This window comes from Rousettus aegyptiacus, unplaced genomic scaffold, assembly GCF_014176215.1.
Source record: "Rousettus aegyptiacus isolate mRouAeg1 unplaced genomic scaffold, mRouAeg1.p scaffold_m13_p_2, whole genome shotgun sequence".
Taxonomy (NCBI): domain Eukaryota; kingdom Metazoa; phylum Chordata; class Mammalia; order Chiroptera; family Pteropodidae; genus Rousettus; species Rousettus aegyptiacus.
In genome coordinates, this window is record NW_023416295.1 from 159,152,393 (window position 1) to 159,174,860 (window position 22,468).

General features: G+C 36.5%; 1 long non-coding RNA gene across 2 annotated transcripts in view; it reads left to right on the forward strand.

Moving 5' to 3' along the window:
* The window catches only part of LOC107518054, a 467,892-nt gene that overhangs the window by 372,074 nt on the left and 73,350 nt on the right, over positions 1 to 22,468 (forward strand). Inside the window, exons 1-2 of one of the 2 annotated variants that reach the window (XR_001598721.2) lie at positions 3,979 to 4,261; positions 4,680 to 4,826. This is a non-coding gene — a long non-coding RNA (uncharacterized LOC107518054). Of the gene's footprint in view, positions 1 to 3,978; positions 4,262 to 4,679; positions 4,827 to 22,468 lie in introns of those variants that run through there. The other variant, XR_004955769.1, reaches the window with a different exon arrangement.

Consider the following 22,468-nt stretch of genomic DNA (forward strand, 5'->3'; position numbering starts at 1 on the left):
AGTCTGAATTTACTCAAAGAATGAGATATGGGATGATACATGTCTTCTAAGAAAAACTTCCAAATTGTTATTCTCGAGGGTAATAGTCATGTTCTGGAATATTCTGTGATTTTTAAAATGCCGTGCAAAGTAAATGTAGGGAAATCTTACTGACTTTTCTGCCTGGTTCCTTCTGGGAGTTTCCCAACTTCTATGAGGTGCTTTTGTGTTGAATATCAACTCTCATCAATCAGCTCCATGTTGATTTTTTTTTCCACTGTGCTGTAAGTCTGAGACCACTTAAGAGGACATTTATGGAAACATGGAAAACATATTGTTTCATTTACGCATGCAACAATGCAAAAACTTTCCCTTTGTGACTATTCAAAATATTAACATTTTGTTCTCTGTATGTATGTTCTCGGAATTGACTTCCAGCAGCTATTGTAGAATAAAGAAGGCAAAATATTCTATCATTACCTCAAAACATCTGATTGCTTACTAATTGAGGAGTAAAATATTTTATTGAGTTTTTCTGAAACCAAGTATTTATCTTATTTAAACTGTATGTCAAAAAGTTGATGAGATATAAGATATATATGATTGTATGGCAGTGAGAGGATTGTTAGGAAAATGCATACTTTCCCTTCTATTAATTATCAAGTGGTCAAACTATTAACTATTGCAGGTGTTTGGATGGTGTGAAATAGGCTCTAATACTTTCCATTAAATTTTCACTGACTTTCCTGGATAGTACTTTCAGAAGTAGTGTTTTCACTTAGTAGATTAAGTGAAAGCCTAAGTAGCATTTACCCACCCCATCCTGGATCTTGAATATTGAAGGTATTTGTATATTCCATGATGTGTTTTCCAGCCGGCCAAATTGCATGATCAGATTTTTAAGATTTTGGTTTTGAATGTAGTCTTGGTGATACTTTTCTCTCCCACCCCACAGAGATTTCATCTCTCATGTCTGTCTTTCTCCAACTTTCAAGAAAGTAAAGTTCTGTGGAATAAGTCACCAGAGAATCTCTTCATGGCACTAAATACCCACAATCTAAGGGGGGTCTTAGAAGTAGTTCAAAGTTTTTTATTATTTTCTTTCTATTAGAATTACATTTAATAATGCCATTAATTTCTACCTTGCAACTGTCAGAAATCTCGATTTCACATGAGCTTTCACTCTGAACAAAATTCACTCTCTAATCTCAAATTGGCCACTGAGATAAGACAAAAACTTTTAATTAGAATTTTAATATGTAATCCAAACCATTTATAGATTATGCACAGAGGTGAACTTCTATGTATTTAATAACTGTGTGGAGAACTTAGATAATGTTTAATTTGGTGGAGAGACTATTTTTAACTTTCCTGGAGTCGGGTTACCTGCAATGTTCCCTCAGTCTCTTAGAAGTTCTATCAGCATGCGGTTTATTGTGTGAATGAGTAACTGAATGTGTCTGTAGCAAGTCCTGGGGGGAAATTATAAAATTTGGAATATTCTGTAATACAAAGAAGATATTCTGTTTTCCTTTCACCTTTCTTCTGGAAAACCTAATTTCATGTCCCTCAGTTCAAGCTATGTGGATGAAAAGAGACAAATTCACAGCAGAGAGCCAGGGGAATTAGCCTCCCCCTCGCCACTGTTAATGAGCGGTGCCCCTAACCTCATGTGTTTATTCCATTCCTTAAAAACCCAGCACATGAAACAGTGTTTTTTTTTTTTTTTCCTTCCTTTCAGGAAACAGTTGGCACTTTAAGTCGGACTTCTGCTTGACATGAATTATTTGGCAAATTGGAGACTGAAGTGTGAATTATAAACTCAGGGCTGTATAATAGGCTTTAAAGGTGTTCTTAGACAAAAATAACCTAGTTGGGATTTCACACACCAAAAAAAAAAAACTTTTTTGAGAAAAATGATCTTTTCCCCTGCTCATGAAATAACAACAAAAAAAAATGTACCTTGCACAAATACCAATACCCATTTATATGCAAACACACACACACACACGTACTATACAGGAGTGTAGCCTCTGTTTTTTATTTACATGTGCACATGACGCTCATTAATGTTGATAACCCTCTGCACACGCCTCCAAAAATAATGGACCCCAACTGTGAGAACTGTCTGTATTCAAACACGTTAAGAGCTGAATATTTAAAATCTGTCTGGCACACCAAGCTTGGTTTTCTGAAGACAGCAGAAGTTGGACAGAAAGATCAAAGAAAAGAAAAAAAAAAGTAAAAGCACCGTAAAAGATAATGACATCTGGATGGGGCCTGGATAATGCTCTAATTAAATGTACTTACACCTAAGTCTTATCACATGCTCAGGAGTGAGAGCTTAGATGCCCCTTTCAAAGTGCAGCATTAGGCAGTCATGGGAGCCTGGCATGGGAGCGGCCACCTCTGCTGTGACCCAGCGCTGTTCTGTATGTGTACCTGTAATCTGTCCTCTACTTTCTTTCATTGAATGGGCTTCTGCTATTTTGCCGTTAAGCTAGTTGTGATAAATTAGGTTATCTCTTCAGCTTATGAAGGTAGGCATGCTCTCTAACATGTTTGGAAAAAATAATAAATGAGCTTATCTCACCTAGATAAAACAGTATATAAGATTCTCTTTTTCTTTCCTGGCTCATCGGTTAAGATGAGTTTAGTAAGAAACCTCATATAGTTTTCTGCCTGTCCAGGTATTGTCTTGACGTCCTTTCCCTTCGAAGCGTAAGAGAAACTCCCTGAGTGTAAAGCACAAGGTAGACATTCAGAAGTCATCAATTCAAGCAATTTTAACTTTGGAAAGAGTTTCTAAAGCTTACCTTAATTGGACAAAGTTATAGTTAAATTAGCAAGACTTGAATTGTTTTTTAAAATCCTGGGATTTAGGACAAGAGACAGTGTGAAAGGAACTGTATTTTCTAGGTCTTTTTTTTTTTTAATGGAGTTTTGAAAGGTCACGATGCAACAATCTCTTACTAGGTTTTCAAAAAAATATATAAAACAAACATTAGATCTTTAGAAGCATAGATATATACTGCATATCTCATTATCATTAATAGCCATTAATGGTTAAACCTCCCTATTGCATTGAGTATTTACCCTCTGGCTTTGTAAAGTGATGCTTGAGTGTGAGTTTTACAAAGGAATCTCATACCATAGACTCTATAACACACCTACTATATCGGAATATGTAGTATTTCTTGAGTAAATGGTAGCAATTACTGAAATTGGTGTCTGATCTAGAAAAAAAGTTCAAAGTGCTTGTATATCAAGTCTTTAGGCAGAATATAAGTTCATTTCTTAATTTAACCGAATGAGAAGCTATTTTTTTCTTGTTTCTTTTGTTTTTCTATGCCCTGCCTTCTAATAGTACTAAACAATCAAACGCAAGCCTTCTTTCACTCCTTAGAAGACAATTATTCAATGAACACAACAAAGATAAAGTTGGAAATCCAGTGTAATCTTGAAAGGTCCAGGAATGTAAAGAATCAAATCTACTCTCTGGGTCTCGGGATCCTTTAGGAGAATATAGAACAAGTTAGTTTTCCCTGAGCTTCCTTAATTTTGTTTTACTGCCTTAGGCATAATTTAAACACTAGCAAGGCTATGGGGAAGTGAGATGCTTTTGAGGTGCCTGAGAAAGCAGTGGGGTCTAGAGAGACCAAAAAGATTCCAGTCCCTAAGAAAACAGAGGGCTACCAGAGTGTAGCTTTTTGTTCGGAATGTTTTCAGTGTGCCACACCCCTATGCAAAAGGTTGGGACTCTTTGGTTTCAGTCACCCCATTCATGTTCTATAGTACACATATTTACATTAAGGATGCTTTGAATAAACCCCATTTCTGTCTGACTTTTAAAATCAGCCGTACTGTTCATCTTGGATGTCAAGGTTTTCTTTTTACTCGGTAAGTCTACCCCGTGTAATCTAATGCTTCATTTCTTCTCAGAAAAAAAAAAAATAAGATATTTGCATTAAATTTAGCATTTCAATAATGGTAGTGAAAAGTCCCTCTTTGTGAAAGGTGCAGGATTAGTTCCTCTGTGAGCTCATCTGCATCATCTCCATTTATTTCTTCTGGGAGATGAGAAGACCTTTGCATTTGACCAAAAAGCACTAGTAAATAAGGAGTTAAATTGAAGGCAGGCTCACTGGTTTGCTGAGATCTGTCAGAGTCTGACTGGCTGGCTACATATCTGTCTCTGGAACAATAGGTACCTGTATTCTGCACGGACTGCTGGGCAGCACTGACACTCTGGAGAAGGTCTGCCTCAGTCTGCGCTTCCCTGGTGAGAATCCCCAATGACAGTTCCACTTTTCAGTGGAGGAGAAAAAAAATATCTGTCTACTCTCTTGATGAAGGACAGAGCTTTGATCATTTTTATTCAGGCTTGTCTTGACCGGAGGTTTTAGGTTCTTAGTCTCAAGTCAGCAATCTCTCTCTCTCTCTCAGAGCTCTAGCGGCGAGCGAGAGATAGAAGCGAGCGAGAGAGCGAGGCGCCCAGCGAGCAAGAGCGACCGCTCGCGAGAGAACACCACACATTCTCTCGAGCCCTCTGCTACCCTCTCTCCCTCTCTCTCTCTCACACACACACTCTCTCTCTCTCTCTCTCTCTCTCTCTCTCTCTCTCTCTCTCTCTCTCTGCCTCCCTCCCTCCCTCCTTCCCTCTTTCCCTCTCTGTCTTTCTTTCTCATTTCCCTCCGTAGGTTCTGTACAGGCAGATGAGTGTCACAGCTGTAACTGAGGCACAGAGCAATAAACACAGCGGAGCCAATTTCCACGATGGCGAGAGGGGCCACCGGAGGTGACAACAATGACAAGGACTCAAGGACCGTCCTTCTGACAAGTTTTAGGTAAGAAAATATTTATGCTTTGATTCTTGCATTTTTGCATCTCTATGGCTGAGAGAGACATTAAGATATAAAGCGAGTCTCAACAGGGAAGTATTTTCTTGAGGATATCATCTGTGCTGTCACTCGCCTGCAAACCTGTGTTCTCGGGGCTTTGTGTTACTAGACTCGTTGGAGGTGAGGTGTGAACGGGGCTGGGTGAAAGGGTGAGCTGCTTTTTATGTCTGTCTGGTGACATTTATCATGCTGTTTAAATTCATATCTGGAAAAAATTCTGTTTGATGATAGTTGGCAATGTTTTGTGCAGCGTAGAGCATATGGCCATGTAGAATTCAAGCGATGCTCTTTCATTCTTAATTTGTAATTATTTTTACACTTAACTGTACTGAGGTCAGAGAGTTTTAAAAATTAATGAGATTCCCTGTGGAGTTCAAATACTAATGTCTTTGCGAATTGCCACAAAAAGATAAGATTATGCTCATATATTTTTAACATAGATTTAACATACTCCATTTGACATATATGAATGGTACATTAGTTTATGGAAACCTAAGTATTTTGGAATATTAGTCCTTAACATTTTTTTAATGATTTGGAGAAATTTTGTCAAAATTAGACTGTAGAAAATGATTATTTTGTGTGGAGATATTGCTAAAACTTAATAAATGTTATTGTCATGACAGTGGACAGAATGCCTTATACTTTCGAGGAAATGACAAATAATGAATGAGCCACATGCTCCAAAAATCTGCAAATGTGCTTTCATCATAAGTAATATATAAAATTCAGGAGATATTTAGGGTGAAAAATTGCTGGCACGAACAAAGAAGCAAGTGGGCACATAGATGAGAATTCTTTGTGACAAAAATGAATCCAGGGCATGGATTCAGGAGGTTAAGTGATTTCTACATTCTCAGTGCCCCTCGAAAGGGGTGAGTCCAGACATTTCAGAATGTACCGAAAACTTTCATTTTCCACAATTTAAAAACATTGTTTATGTTCCAGATACAACACATTGTTTAAATGAGGGGGATTGAAAAGCAGTCTGAGTATACAGTAATCGGGGCTAAAGATGCTTTTTTTCCGGAGTTCCCCATTTACAAGACCCATTCGGAGCTTCCTGTGATATATTGTTATGTAAATACTGTGCAGCCAGGGAAAGCACTACTATGGAGATTCAATTTACTTTGAAAGTTGTTCATTATAGCAGGGATGAATGTTATTTATTTGATGTGATTCAAAGGCTGGAAATGACTTTTTCATTGTGGCGCCTTTTGTAATGGGTGCAGGGTGATCTAATCTTTTTAATTTTGGCTTTCACACCAGTGAAGATGAAAAGAGATCTAAACTCATTTATCGGTTGCTAGGTCCTTCTGGAGACCCAAGTCCTGTTCTTGGTTGCTATGGCCAGTCTGACCTCAGTCTCTGTGGTTTTGAGGACTTAGCAGTCTTTTTTTTTTTTTTTTTTTTTCATGAGGAGCATGTACCTTGATTTATGTCCAAAATTGTGGCTCAACGTCTTTGTCTGCAAGTGATAAATGGTGCCGAACAATTCATCAGTTCTTACAAGTAAACACCGCTGTCCCACTAAAAATATGTTTTGTTCTGAGTTAATGGTATGGAACAAGGCAGCCTCCACAAACAGCTATCTATTATTGTGGAGGGGCCTCTGAAACTTGGAGCAAAGTGGAGGAAATTGGCATTCATTTTCTTGTGCATTAGCATTTTATTTGTGATTGGGCTGATGCGGCTTTAGGTGGATTGAGGATGAGAGGGTAAACCTTCCATCTCCTTACTTTCTCTCTAGTTGGGGCTTCAGATGAAACAGGCCCTCTGCAAATGTCTGGATTCTGCTGGGGCGCTAAGAAGTCAGGAGTAGTTTCTGTGTTGGGGCTGGTCTCCGATCTGCAACTGCTAAGTGCTAAGGCATAACAGGCAGATGTGCTGCGGCTCTGTTGCCTTCCGTCTCATGCTGGTTCTTTGAGGGAAAGCTATCCCCAATATTGGTGACTCCCAGGAATGCTCTGCTTCTGTGCTACTTAATGGTCCCTGGACATCTTGCATTCTAGAACCTTGTTAGAAAGAAGTTGTGGTGATTAAGAGGCTGTGGAGTATATAGCCTTGCTTAGCAGATGAGCTCTCACACATTTCCCCGATTCCTTAAAAACTGCTTAATTGATGCTGCAGGGAGCATACACTCTTCTAATAAGATGATGGTGACAGAATAGATATCAAGAAAGGCATTTATTGCCTATAAGCACCATCAGCTTCTTTCCAAGAGAGACTGCGGCTTTGTAGTATAGTTTTTTTTTTAATAGTAATATGCTAATGACTTTTATTCTAAATCGGCCAGCACTGATTATCTTCAGGAAAACTGAGTTCCATAAGAAGTGACATCCTCCTCGAATTGAAAGGTAAAAATTAAACATTTTTTAAAGTGCCATTTGTAAGCCATTTCATGTGCTTCTAGCCAGTAGCATCAGAAACCTACTTTCTAGATAAAACTATTTGAAATTTAAACTATTCCTTTTAACATAAAAGGTTTAACGAAGAGACTCTTAGGGAATTTTATTGTTAGTCATTTGCTAAAATCGTTTAGCTTTTTTTAAAAAACAACAACAACAACAAAATACAGTCAGGCACATTGTATGTTTACTTTCGGCCTTGAAAATAAGCAGATTTTTATATTTTAGAGAAAAGGATCATTTGGGGGATCAATAAAAATGATCTGTATCTATTTTATATAGATTTTATTCCTAGAACTGGTAAACAAGAACCAGGATTAGGTAATGTGAAAGGTCTCTTTCAGCTTGGAAATTCTTCAGAGTACTAGTTTTCGAAAGAACGAATCAGGATGCCTTTATTAGGGTAATTGCACCTACTCAACTAATGTTTAGCTCCCTTTAGTTGAGCAGCAGTTAAAAGTTCTATGCTCTGTTGTACAGGTAATAACTGTGGCTGGAAGCAATTTCCAAAAAATTGATTTTTGGAGGTATTTTTTTAAGCTGCTACTTTAGCGCTTTATTAAGACTGGGGTTTTGCAAAGCTCAGTTGTGGCTCCTTAACTTGGGTTTCTTCAGGTCTTCTTAAAGGTAATAATTTATGTGAGTAGTTAATTTCACAAGAAATATTTAATTCTAGATATCTGAAGAAGGCAAGTATTCGCTGGTATGTGGTATGTATCTCTGTATGTATATGAACATATTTTAATATAAAATGCCTTAAAAATTTCACATTGTGTTTTGCTTTGCTGTTATTTCAAAGGATTTAAGTGAATGTTGGATAGTGCTCAATTTCCTGAAATGATTAAATTCAGTCTCTGAAGAATCGGGGGAAAGGCCTATAATGACATTTTGATGACTTTCATTTTAAGGTGTAATAGAAATTGAGTAAAATATTTTAATAACTATTCTCATATCTCATTTCGAATACAATGTTTTTATTGCTCATTCTAGCTTACAATTTTCTGGTGATAATAATGTTGTCTGGTAATTGTTTCTTGCATAGAAATCATTTTAGCCTTATCTAAAAGTTATTTCAGAAAAATCTTCATACGTTTATCTCAGATAAAGCAATTGCATTGAACTCTTGAGATAAAATAGTACTTCCAGATTCCTCATATTTTAATTTGGTACTTCCTTACAAGAATTAGGTGTGTCTTAAAAGAAGGAATATTACATATGACAGTTTATGGCTTTAAGAGAAAAAACAAAGAGGCATGCAAATGCAAGTCAGGGGGAAGACTGAGAAAACAGAAAGAATACATATTATATGCTATTAAAAAATTGACTGTGCTTCCAGATGTCATGTATTTTTTTAAATTTAAAAATTGACTAAGAAATAATGTATATTTATATAAGTATGCAATTATTATATCTATCTTTATGGAATAGGTAAGTGCAGATATATAAATGTAATGTGATTGCAGCTAATGATACCAGGAACATATTTTCACCTCAATTCTTTCAGGTGTAGACGTAAGTAAAGTTAATCACATAGCTTTTAAAGAATCAGATCTTTTGGGAACTAGAGTTTTGACATATTATATCAATTTATGTAAGTCGAAATGAAACCCTTATTTCAGTTTTTCCGTGCAAGTTACACAAAGCCATTAGCTTCTAAACTGTGTTGTTCTAAATGCTAATTAGAAAATTTTTAATGCAATTTAACTTGATTATAATGAATATTTGAAGTTAGGATATAATATTATTGCTTAATTAGCACGCCGGCAGTGCAATTTTTTATGAAAGTAAAATTTACCTCTAGTATAGGATTATTCTCCTCTCCTAACATGTTTCCTAAATTTCCTTGAGTTTGCTTTCTTTTTGTAATTAATATTTCTTTCCACAATACTAGTGGTGCAGAACAACTGGTTATTCTTAGTTTTTTCTGACTACTATAATTTTGGCTTTTGTCTTTTTGGTGTGCCAATATTCTTATCTGTCACCTAGAAAGTTGTATTTACAATGAGCATCATCTAGAAAATTTAATATAGAGAAAAAAACTAGCAGGGGAGGGGCGCCCTCTTCAATAGCTAGTGAACATGTCACCCCAAGGTACTGTTCTATCACGTTGTCAGGACACATGGTCAAGTTTTATCTACCGTTGTTTGTGTTTAATCACCTCTGTGATCCAACAGCAGGTTTTAATTTGCATTGGTATCAGCCAGATACTTTCGTCTCAATGATGTCAAAATGATTGAAGAAAATAAAAGTTATTCTAAAAAGCTTAATTATATACTATAGCACTCACTGATAATTCATTGAAATATTTAAAATTTTGCTTAGATTTTAAAATGTGAAAATTGTAGTTTGCTTAACAGTGTTTGGGATTGTTTTTTAAATCAAGCGGTGGCCTATATAGACTTGTGATGACTCTGAGATCTTCAAAAGTTGACTTCATGAATTTACACCATAAAGTGAACAGAACCCTTTTACATTCTTAATAATATCTCTAAGCCATACTTTATGTTCTTAGTGTTACTTGGCATTATTTTAGCACATGTACTTGTGATTCATAAATCCTTGAATTTCCTGTATTTTCCTGACAGTTGAGTTCACAGTCCAAATTCAAAGACTAAAATATACCATAAGGCTAGGAGTTTCCTTACTTAGCGTAAGTAGGGCAAGGTAGCATACCGTGGTCGGGAACATATGGTGTGTAGTTAATTATCACAATCTCCAGGGTTTTAACATGGTTTACTTCAGGTATCATTGAAAATACCGAATTTTCAGGAACTATCTGAAGAATTCAATTTGCTAGAAATTTGAAACACGAAAATCAAATTATTATAGAAATATCCACACATATGGATTTAGAAAATACTCCTTCATTCAACAAACATTTATTTAGTGCCTACCCTGTGCTAGACACCGTTCCCGTGACTCTTAACAGTCACCATTTGTTCCATATTCATTATTTGCCTGATTTTGCAGATAATAGGAGTCTTATCAGTTATTCATACATCATCAGCTGATCACATCATAACCCATGCCATTTTAGAACTTGTATTTCTCTTGTCTGTTCTTTAAATGGCTAAAAATGTATTCCAGGTATACATACCAATTTAGAAGGATATATTGTTACAACAGTCAGAATGTGTTTTAAGAAGTATCTTATTAATATGTATATAAGAATGTGGTCTACATACATTATACCTTTTCTCTCAGTATTCAGGCCCACAATGCAGCAGACACTCAGTTGGTCCTACTGCTTTTACGCTTCCTTCCAATGCGTCTTGTACTATTTTAAGAGACTTCTAATTCTAGTTATTAATGACTAACATTTATTTGCAATGTGCCAGAAAATATGTTAAGCCCTTTACCTTTGTTTTCTAATTTAAAAAGTTAAGTAACCACCTTAAGGTCACAGAGCTAGTTGGTATCTGAGATGACTTAATACCCAGATCTTTGAGGCTCTAGTCATCCTTCTAGTCATTCAACAAATTTTATTAAGCCTTGATGATGCTCTAGGCCTACCCAAGGTGTTTAGAATAAAGCAGTGGCTATAACAGGCAAGTCTCTGCCCTTAGCTCACAGCCACCTTGATACTTTATTATGTTATTCCTCTTTGTACCTATGGATTCCCCCAGAGCCAATAGGAAAAAAAAATAAAATTGAAACTTATTTGGACTTTTCAGCATTTGGCTTCCATCTTTCCGACTGCATTATTGCCTATTTCTAAATAGGAATTTTTTTACTAGAGGGCTGAGCCACTCATTGCACCCTCCCTCTGCCCCAAAGTTTGCCTTGTCTTTTCTCTGGTCATTCATGCACCTGAAACACTTTTGCCACTGCCCTGCATCCTTCAACGTCTAGGTCAAAACCCATGGCTTCAACAAAGCCTGCATTAGAAATAACAATCCTTAAATTCTTTTATCTGCAGTCATCAGTTGACACATGACATTTGCAACAACTAATATAATTTAAGGCTAGGTAACATTTCACCTATTTCCTGTGTCCTGGCTGCTTTAATGTTTGCAGAAGTGTCCAACTGACATGTTGGCAGAGTTCAGGGAACTAGCAGTAAAGTAAGAGAAGAAAGTAAAAAAAAAAAAGACTGGGAGGTTTAGAAGCAAGAGCCCCACTGCCTAGCACAGTGTCTGTCACAGAGTATGCATTTAATATACATTTGAGGCTGGGAAGAGGGGAAGAGAGACTGACAACAAGAGGAAAGTTAGCATGGGAAGAAAAAATGGTATTCCAAAATTTATAGCCCAGGGCCTTTGAGGACCTTTAAATATTTATTTAGAGTCAGAGATCCAATTAAGGAATGTATAGATATACACGATAATCTTTACTTTTACATATATTTTTACTTCTTCTGGGAATAAATTGTCACTCTTATTAATAATAATGCATTATGTACAGAATCAACTTTCTGGTGCAATTATGTTATGCTTGTACATTGTTTGTTATTACTCTTTGGATCTATGAAGTAGCTGACTCCGTTTTATTGTTTTATGGTGTACATGAGTATTTCTCTATCATTTGGGACATTTTTCAGTATCATAGAAGTTGCTGATTGTCGCACGCCCCTGCCCCCCACCCTGCTGCTCCACCCACTGCTCAGAAGAGCCATCCTCTTAACTATCATAAAGTTTTAATAGTTAATACTTCATGTTGGATTTTTTTTTCAATAAAAGCCAAATTCAACATTCAAAATCCTCACGCAAATCTTTGCTATCAGCAAGCAGTTCTTGTGGTTAATTTTATTTATGTTTTTACTCAATTGTACTCTTAAGTGTGGTCTTGAAATCTCAAGACAAAAAATATATATGAATTCTCAAACCTAGCCCTTAAGGTAGGAATTTAACTTCATAGGAAAATCTACGTGGAAATTTCTTAAGGAACTACTACATCTAACCTTTGCTATGGAGCTATTTTATTGACTATGAGAGCCATGACCTATAGCCATGGATATAAATATAGGGATTACTTCAAGGAGGTACAACTAATACATAATATTCAGAACATGTACTAATTTTTCTAAGTGAAACAAGCTAGGAAGTTTGCACCTTGAAGCAGTGAACATAATGGCCTGTGTACCTTCTAATTTATATGGGTGTATCCTGCTTTAGCAACCCCATTCTTTGAGAATCTCTACCTGCTAGTTGAGTTTAGTGCACATGAAGCTTTGGCCCTGAGGCTTTGAGCTACATCCTGCTTTCAAGAAACAAGGAACATTTCTGCAGTCTGTATCGTAATAGTAGTAGTTGAACAGTCCATGAGAGTTCCAAAAATGAGACTGTGCTCCAAATGCTTATTGCATGCTGTGTTGATGTCAGTATAATGCAGAGGATGAGCTTGTCTCCCCTTTAGCCCTAACTTTGTATGGTCCTTTCATTTTGACACTAATTTCAGGCATGAACCTTGGCACTTAGCTACAGTGTGTAATTGTTGGTATCTCACTGCCACCTGGGTGCACAATGGAGAATAATATTTAGCCCCTGTGATTTGCCATAAGAACACACCACATGCAGTTGGAAAGGGAAATATTTAATCAGCCAGTTTTCTTAATGCAGTTCCAAACAGTTGGGTCGGCTGAAGATTTTATTTTCTCTGGATTAACTGGTTGTTTTGTCACTGCAAAGATAAAAACCATTGGCTCCCTCTCAAATTCATATCATGCAAACTGGGGGTACATTGCATATCAATTGGAATGTACAAACAAAAAGGAAGATATTTTAAAATACGCCAAGGTAATAACTAATTTTGGTCAAAAGAGTTTTTTTTAAACATCCCCAAGTCCTCCGTTTTGTCGGTTTGCCCTAGACTTAATATGTAAAAGGCTGTAAGTGATGCATGAATAATATCACTCCATTTTTAGGTACGTTTTATGATGATGCTGTTGATCTTTAGAAGAAATCCCATTTGGTGACATTTACAGAAATAGTTACACGTTAGCAGCTTTTAATTTTAATTAAAAAAAAAAATAACAAGCATGGTATAACTTTCAAGTGACAAGGAAGTCATCTAGGAGGTGTATACTTGCCTAATGGAAACATGAAACATACCTGTCTCCCATCAGATGCTGTGCTTATATTCAGTGTAGGGAAATAGTTTTGACACATAGGAAAATGGCATAAGAGAATACTCTATATAAATGAGCAGAATATCATCTTAAAGACTGAGCTCTAATTTTTAAGCCTGGTGCTTTCAAAGTGCTAGAAAGACTTGAATCCATTTTAGTCTTCATTTTACTTTAATCCTGCTAATTCAATGCGATACTCATTAGTCAGTGAATTCTAATGTTTATGAACATTTTAACCTCCTTCAGTCAATTATATCTTTAATGGAGAATTTTATTTTACTTTTTTGTTGGGCAAAGAAAACAGGAAATATTGATACATATAGCAAAGAATGTCTAGTTCTTAATAAAAATATATATATATATTTTTTTTTAAAGTTTAGAATTTCTATTTGGTTTGGGGCATTTTAGTTTTTCCATTCCAAGTTGAGTAAAAGTTCATACAGTATATGATCTTTCTAACCAAATGGTATCTCTTTTACTCAATAAATCATGATAATTGTCATAAACTTGGGAAAACAAAATTATTTACTCAATTATTTAATGGGCTTTTTTCCTTGATTACTTGTCTAACAAGTGTTGCTAAAGTCACTGTGGAGGATTTTATAAAAGGAGAAAATATGATCTTTTCCTCATCAGCTGTAGTATAATTGGAGACAAAAACAACTCTAAAGAAGTAATTGGATAACATAATAAAATTACTCTTAGCAATCATACGTCAGTACTGTGACGGAAAAGCTATTTCCTAACAGGTAGAAAGATTAACAATCAAATACAGCTTTTTGGCTCAAGATATTGTTTCAGATTATTTGTTGTGAGAACAAAAGTGAGTAATATAGACTGGTTCTTAAAAATGGATTTTACAATTTTTATTTGATTTCATTAGTAAAAAAATATTTTCATTGCACTGGAATGTAAAAATAATTATCTGTGTTGCATGGTTAGTAATTAATTCAACAGTACAAAACTTACAATACTTTATTGATGATTTATAACAAAATATGTGTGTGCGGGAGTGGAGTATACAATTTCCTTAATTGTACTTCATGATATTTTTCCAAAATTTAGGCACCAATGTAAATTGAAATGTTTTTTTGAAATATTTCAACTTCCTTGCTATCTTGAGAAGACAAGCTAACAATACATTGTATGCAACGGAAACCTTTTCAAAGCTGTCTTTAAAAACATTCCTGGATGTGTAAAGCCCTGCCCATTGCTTCACTCTCTGGCAGAAATATTATGCCATTTATTCATGCAAATGAAAACATTATTTCAAATAAAACCTAACATGAAGCAAAGAGCTTTGGGATTGGTCCAGTTCTTACTTTCTATCTCAAATATAAAATTTTAGAATTTTAAGGGAAAACAACTTTGTATTCATATTATCATTTCCAAAGCCAAAGATTAGCCAACCAAAAAATTTTTAAACTTTACTTAAAGCCTTGAAGTTTTTGCCCTTAGTTACATTGAGAACTGTATGCTAAAAAGCCCAGTAATCACTTATTCTCTTTTATCTTGTGAAGTTTGTATTTTGTAGCTATAGAAGGAAGAGTGTTAGCCATTTGTTTGCCATTTTCTGCTTTCTCTGCTTTGGGAAGGGAAAAATTGGATAGAAAAATGCACACCCCATTCTTAGCAGCCATCTCCTATGGGCAGTGTATGACATTCACTAAGCATGGGAGGACAGATGTCCTATTATTAAGAGGATGGGGGAGGAGGTAGCAAAGAACTAATTCTCCTGTGTATCCTATTATGTGAATGGACTTATATTAGACACATCGTGGGGACAGGCTACATAATGAGCCCCATTTGGAGAACAGATAGCATTTTCTCTAGAATGTGACAGCCTTTGATTCTCAGTGTCTTTGGGAAGCAGAGTTCACCATAAACCTGTCTAAACTGATGAGAGCAGAGACACTACACACCTTTTCCCTATGACTTGTGAATGCCTTTGGTGCCCCCAAGTAAGGAACTCCTCTCACTGCTGTCTGCTTTGAGCTGCATTTCATTTTGATAGCCATTTGCAGTAGGCACTTTTGAACTTCTTGCAATAGAAAAGGTATGGTTGAGAAATTCTTCAATGGGATTTCTTCCTATCCCACAGTGGGTGATCTGAAACACGAAGATTAGAGAGTTGGAGACATTCTATCTAGCCTATCTCTAAAGCTGCACATCTAGGCTCACATTATTTGAAGACAAATGAAACGAGCAAACAAAAAAACTTGAGAAGGCTAAAGTATTCTACATTGGTGAATATGGAAATTGGTTAAAATTGTGAATCAGAAGAAACCATTTAGAAGAAACAAGATCAAGTTTCATTGAATTACATGTTCACTTATTCTAGCTTCTCTTTCACTTGCTAGAATCAAGATGTCCACTGCCTTCTTCAAATTTAGTTTTAGTGCCACACCTCTAAAAGTAAGTATGTTTTGACGTGGGCATCCTCATCTTGTTCACCCTATCAGGAGATGGCTCACCTCTTTGTACATCTCCAGCAAGCTCATTGGTAACCATTTAACTTCAGCATGACTTGCTCATCATCGTCATCCAGGTCTTTCCCACAATATAGTGGCCAAAGTATTTTGATGAATAGTGCTTCTGATGGCAAATACAACTTCTTACACTTCATCTTGAAATATCTAAACATGAAATCGAAATCATAATGATACATCAATGTCCAGAAGCAGGGAGCCTTCATCTTATACCTTTGGTGAATCCACACCTTGTTAGTAATCAATGAATGTCAGCTTCTCAGGCTTGTGTTTATTTCTTAGGCTATATTGAGTAGTCATGGTTTCAGTCATTTTTACATTCAAGTTTAGTGCCCTGTTAGTTGAGAGCCTTGAATGTTTTTTGAAAGTCTAATTTGAGAACACACTTTGGAAAAAAAGGCTTAGGGAACACAGGCACCCTTCAATGAACACCCAGAGAGTGTTTGGAGAATCTTCTCAGCTGATGTCTCCTTTTCTTATTTACTTTGGGGCTCTAAGTTAACTAACAGCCTTTGAGGCCAGAAGGGTATAGTCTGAAATCAAACCAAATTACATTCAAATCCCAGACATGCTATTACCTTGGACCAATTGTTTAGCATCTTTGAAACACAGTTTCTTTCTCTGTAAAAAAAAAAAAAAAAAAAAAAAAAAAAAAAAAGGATTATAAAACCCACCTTATTAACATTTCTTGGACATTTCCCACATGTCACCCTCGTGAGCTATAAGGCAAGTGTTTACAAATTACCACTGTTTACAAATTACCACACTGAGACAGGGGGGAAAAAACCCACCCATAGCACACATAGTTCTTAAGTAGTGGGGCTTCTTGTTTGTTTGTTTATTTGTTTTTATCATAGAATTTATTTTTAGGAAGGGACTTGCAGGGTCAAGAGGTAAGGACATCATAAATTTAGTTTCCAAAAGGTCATTTAGTTTTAAGCCCTAGGCTATGAGACGTATTAAAGCAGTAATTTATATTTTCCATGTTGCCGCATTGCAGACTGATGCTGTTTGAGAGTGTGCTTTGTAAGTGGCTGTGGAGAGTCATATGCTATGAGAACTGCTTTATGCTTTTCTTCTTGAAGATTGTGATGGTACTCTTATCTTGATGAGCACGACTCCTTTTCAGTAAAAATTCTGGATAAATGGCTGTTGCATTGAGTTTAATGCTAGTCCACAAGCCAATTGTTATGCTTTAGACGAAGAAGAAAAGGATTCCATTTCCAGCAGGACTTGACATGCTCAGGGAAGATGTTATAGCCTTAATTAATTTTATATTTGTGATTTGTGTGACTCGATAAATTTTTTTAAATGAGAATTATTCACTAGGAATTTCAAACTTTTATTCTGTTGTAGCTTCATCTGTTGCCCGTTCTCCATTTGCTAGGCACTGCTAACTTCAGTGTCTTCTCCTACTTCATCTGCAGCCTCTTGAAATCTGTGGGATGCCCAAACGGGTATAGAAACACAGAAATAGCACAGTCCCTTTGGTTAAGAATAACATGTCAGTTTTCTTTTCATGCTTTTGCATACTCTCTGGAGCTCACCCATGCATGATGTTCCAATTGACTTCAAAGGCAAGTGTATGGTTGGATTAGCTCCATAGGACAGGGAACAAGGTAAGAAACAGGCTTAGTGCTCTCAAGGCACACTGGCGAGCTGATAGAGGCAAGCTATGTGGTTACTAGGATGACGTGTTCATTTACGTCCTCGTGGAAGAATAGGTAAATTTACGTAATACTTTCTGTTTTATTGTCACTATTAAAATCATTCTAACATGACAACTAAACAGTGCTTTAAAAGGTTGACTTATAGCTATATAATTCCTGCACTTGGGGAGTGTAAAGTCTAATAAAGGAGATACAGATATAATAAATTCAGAGTGAGATAATACCACTAAAGTCCTGAAGGCGTAAAACATGCAAATCATAGAGTAATTTTAGGTATTATGAAAAAGGGAGATGGTGTAAAAATGGTGTATGCTTAACAAGTTGCAACTAAGGTGTGTTTGCTTTCCAGATATTACCAACAAAGGTAGACTTCTTATAGAAGGCTAGAGCCAGGTATTTCTGAGGGAAAGACGGGAGAAGACTGGATGAATTGAAGACATCATTACCAACTTAGGGCACACTTTGAGAGAAAGCTCGGTAATGAAAGAATAGTTAGATGATGTGGCATTGAGATGACTTTCCAGAGAAGAATATGGCAAACTGGAGAGTGTTAAAAGACAAAGCAGCTAGGGCAGGGTGAGGTATCCCCATGGACTGTGAAGCTAGGTGAGCCTACGATATAAAACATCAATGTGGAAGCCTAAGGAGGAAATGGAGGTAATGACATCCATGAAAAAGCAGGGAAACAACCCTCGCAGTTCTGCTGTGTCTTGACAAAAGGCTTATTTATTAAGTCCGGAAGCCATATAAAGGCAGACGAAGAGTCTCAGTTTTTGGAAATCAGAGGACCAGATAAAATAGGCCACAACAATCCAAGTGAGTGATCATTAGATCCTGGACTGACAGATGTGATGTAGATGTGATGTAAAAGAAAGGGCTGAGCTTTAGGCGTTGGGGAAAAAATCATCAAACAAAATAATAACATCAACAAAATCCAGCACCACAGAAGGAGGATTCAGGAACAGTAAAGAATAAAAAGGAATTAAATATTGTTTGAAGGTTTTGCTTTTTGGTTGGAGAAATTACAGCTAAAGCAAGACCAAGTGAGGGTATATAGCAACTCCTAGAAAAAAAGGACCAAGTATCCTTATTACATGTTTTTTGTTCTGTGTCTGGAATGAAGAAGAAATTCTGAGGTCATTTATTTGCACTTTGATTCCATTTTATTTCCAGGATCACAAAGTATGTGTTTGTTAAAGTTATATAAAGCTAAAACCACTTTTGTGTACCGTAGCCCCACCCCGCACCAGAATTCTTTGAGGTCATTTCACTTGGCATCATCTAGGGAGACACTACAGAGAGAAACTGCTGTCTGCGTGGTAACCAAAGGCATATACTCTGTATCACTGAAGTGTGGACTGAATCTTGACTGTGGTTATGTTCTTCAAGTGAATAGAGCAGAAATGAATCATTTGTCTCCAGAAATTATCATTCTGACTTTGCTTTTGGAGACACTGGCATGTGTACTGTGGCTGGAACAATCCTGCTCTGATTTGTCGTCAAACACTTGGTATTGGACTTTGAAAGGGAAGAAAAATACTGCGTGATTTAAATAAGCTTTCCATTTGAAAAATGAAAAGCCTATGTGTATAGCTATCTTTTCTAATTATTACCACTAGGCATTTCTCTCCCAAGATAATATGCCATAATTTTATGACCTTGGAACTGCTCAGTGTTTGCTTCAATGTCCACAAAACATAATTTGATTTAATTTCCTAAATCTTAGAAAATGTAACAGTGCTTTCAGTCTTATTTTTCTCATAGCCAGAAATTCTGGAAGAGGAAGTCACTGAAGGGGGAAGCACCTCATTTCGAAGTTACAACGAAGGCAGAACTTTGAGAAGGGACCTGTTTAAGTTCACGGGGTTAGGTAGTGACCACAAGAAAAATCTCAAGTCTATTCATATCCAGACTGAGCCTCTTTTAACTATGCTGTGTTGTCTCTTCCTAGTGTTGGAGATTCTAAGCTGTAGAAAACTCTTTGCATATAGACTTGCCATCCACCAATAAATCAGATCTCATTTGATCTCTCGTAATGTGCCCGCACATCTATCATAAGAGAATTATTAAAAAATAAAATGTAAGCACTCTGGTAGTGACTGGCAGGGCTTAAATAAGAGTTGAGGTTTTTAAATGGCAGTAATTATTTAAGGAAAAAATCTCTTTTTTTCTGATTTTTACAGATATAACAAGAAAATTATGAATCCGACTGTCTTATTCCATATTTCCTTGCTAAAGAACCAGCTAGCCTAGGACCAGGGCAAAGTGCCCAGAAAGATTCTCAAATGTGAATGTGGTAGAAGAACAGAAATGAAAAATGGAAGCAGAAGGGACAGGGGCTTGGGCCAGCCACTGGCTGAGTTTGCCGTGGTCTGGGTCGGCACTCAGACGCAGATGGTCATCTATTCCAGTGTATCCCCGTTTCCCCTGTCCTAAAAGCTCTCTCCCTTGTTCTGGTCTCTGCCCATCTCTCTTCCCCGCATCTCATTCAAATCTCTTGAAAATTTGATAAGCATGCACTTTGTGCATTTCCTTGAATTCATTTTACAGTTCCCAGAATATGGCACTTGACAACTTCACTGCTGGTTCTTGAATTGCTAAATCCAGTGGGGTTTGGGGGTCTTTCCTGGATCTCTCTGCACATTTGGCCCCATTGATCACTCTCTTCTTCTTCAAGTTCTCTCCTCCTCTGGCTTCCACCCACCAGATCATCCTCTAATCATTCCTTCTATGTCCCTTTTAGGGGCTTCTCTTCTTCCTCCTCCCCAAAGTTCATCCTCAGCCCAATGCTCCTCTTACTCCCATACTCTCCTTCCATACTCTCCTCCACTGTCATGATTTACATTTACTCATAAACTTTATATGTAAAACAAATCCTCTTCCTGCAATTCAGACTCAAACAACCTGCCATTTCCACTGAGCCCCTTCAACCCAACATGTGTTAACCAACTTCCTTATTTTCCTCTTAACCTGATCTCTCCATCTATGTTCTCTGTATTGTTTTGTGGAGCCACCGTCCACTCCTTCACTCGAACTAGAAACCCAAAGGTCATTTTTTAGCTTCTCTTTTCCTACTTTTATTGTTTTCCACATCAATCCCATTACAGGATCTGCTACTCTTCATCCTAAATATTTCTCGAGCCCACTAAAATGCCAATTTTATTACCACTGTTATAGTTCAGAACTGCCAGTTACTGCGCTTTATCTCTTATTTGGGCATCTGTACCATTAAAATGACCTTTCTTCTATCAGCCTATTGCCATCAAATGCACCGTACATACAACACAAAGCAAACCTTCCTTGTAAGCTTAAAACTGTCTCATGTTTTCCCACCCTGCTGGATAAAATCCAAAATAGTCCCAACTTAAGTTGTAGCCTTAGATGTGCTACTTCCTGCCATTCTCTGATCTTATCGCTAACAATTTCCTGTTTTAAACTGTGCTTTTCAGCAACACACAACAGCTGGGAATTCTACATATGAACCATATCATTTCTTTGCTTTCACATCTCTAAGTCACTTCTCACTTCCTTTTCTGGCTCAATCCTAATCTTCCTTCCTCAGTCAACACAAGTATGTCACCTCCTGTAAGAGCCTTTCCTTTACATGTCTTGTCATCCTCTGTCTCAACTATTCGTATCAAACCTTGTGCATACTCCTGTCATTATATTAACTATATCATCTTCTGATTTGTATTTTTGTGAGCTTTATAGCTCATTGACAGCTGTTAGCCACTTGTTAGCAACTTAATTCCTTCAACTCAATTCAGACGTTCTTGGATAAGAATTTGGTACAGAACTGAAAAAATCTTTGTTAGTTCCATTGCTGATAATTGAGTCAGGAAACTTCATTTAAGCATATAGCTGTCTGTCTCTCTGTCTTCTGTCTGTCTGTCTGTCTGTCTATCTATCTAATTAATCTCTAAATATTTTGCCTTTCGCTTTAGTTTTACTCTCCATTTCTTCTGATCAGCAACTGAGTCGCAAATATACAAATATATAATTTGCGTATATAAGTACACAAATATAAAATATAGGGGTAACTATATTTTACTCCTAAAAGAAGCTGAAATTCAAAAAAGACTAATTTATTGGCTTGTACAAAACACCACAATTAGTTTAGAAGTATCACAAGAATCTATTATCTCAATCTCCAGATCAATCCTCTTACTATTTCATGATACTACTTCTCTGTGGTTTTTAAATATTTAAAGATATAGTTTATACGATGCATTCAGTCACAAGACTAAAACATGGGTTTTCCAGGGCGGTCAATTCCTAAGCCGGAGAAAAGATTTTTAAAGCTTTATTTATCCTCATTTCATATATATAGTTTTTATACTAAGAAGCAGCACACTGAGGTTCGTTGTCCCCAAAACACTACAAATGCCATTTTCTCAGAAAGAAGAGTGAGGTTTATTTTTTGTTCATGAGATGCCAAACAAGCCCAGCCAACTTGCCGGGCATAATTAATTTGGAGCATCTTTGGCAGTAGGCTGTGTAGTATCTCCATCCATGCAAATATTTTGCAAAAATTGAGCTTAAGCAATTTTTTTTTTTTTTTTTGCCAGATTCTTTTCAGGATAAAGTTGGAAACTCGGGAATTGAAGCAGTTTTCACAACATTATAAACAGTTCCAAAGACTGGTTAAATAAGCTTCATTATTATCCAAATCATTCGGCTTAAGCCTTTCTTTCTACCCCCACCACACCCTTCCAAAACTTCAGTACTTGGCTCAAGTAGGTGTGAATGAAATGACAAAGTTCAGATTTAAAAACATTGCTTGTGCAAGTCACTCCATTCCTAATTTATATTCCTGCTACCCATGTTTTACCATATTATTTCTTCATTATCTCTTTTTTGTTCTTTCTAGTATCAGAGAGGGAGCAAACACACACTCCTTAAGAAATCACTATTAGAATATCCTACAGAAATAGATTCCCAAAAAGAACATACC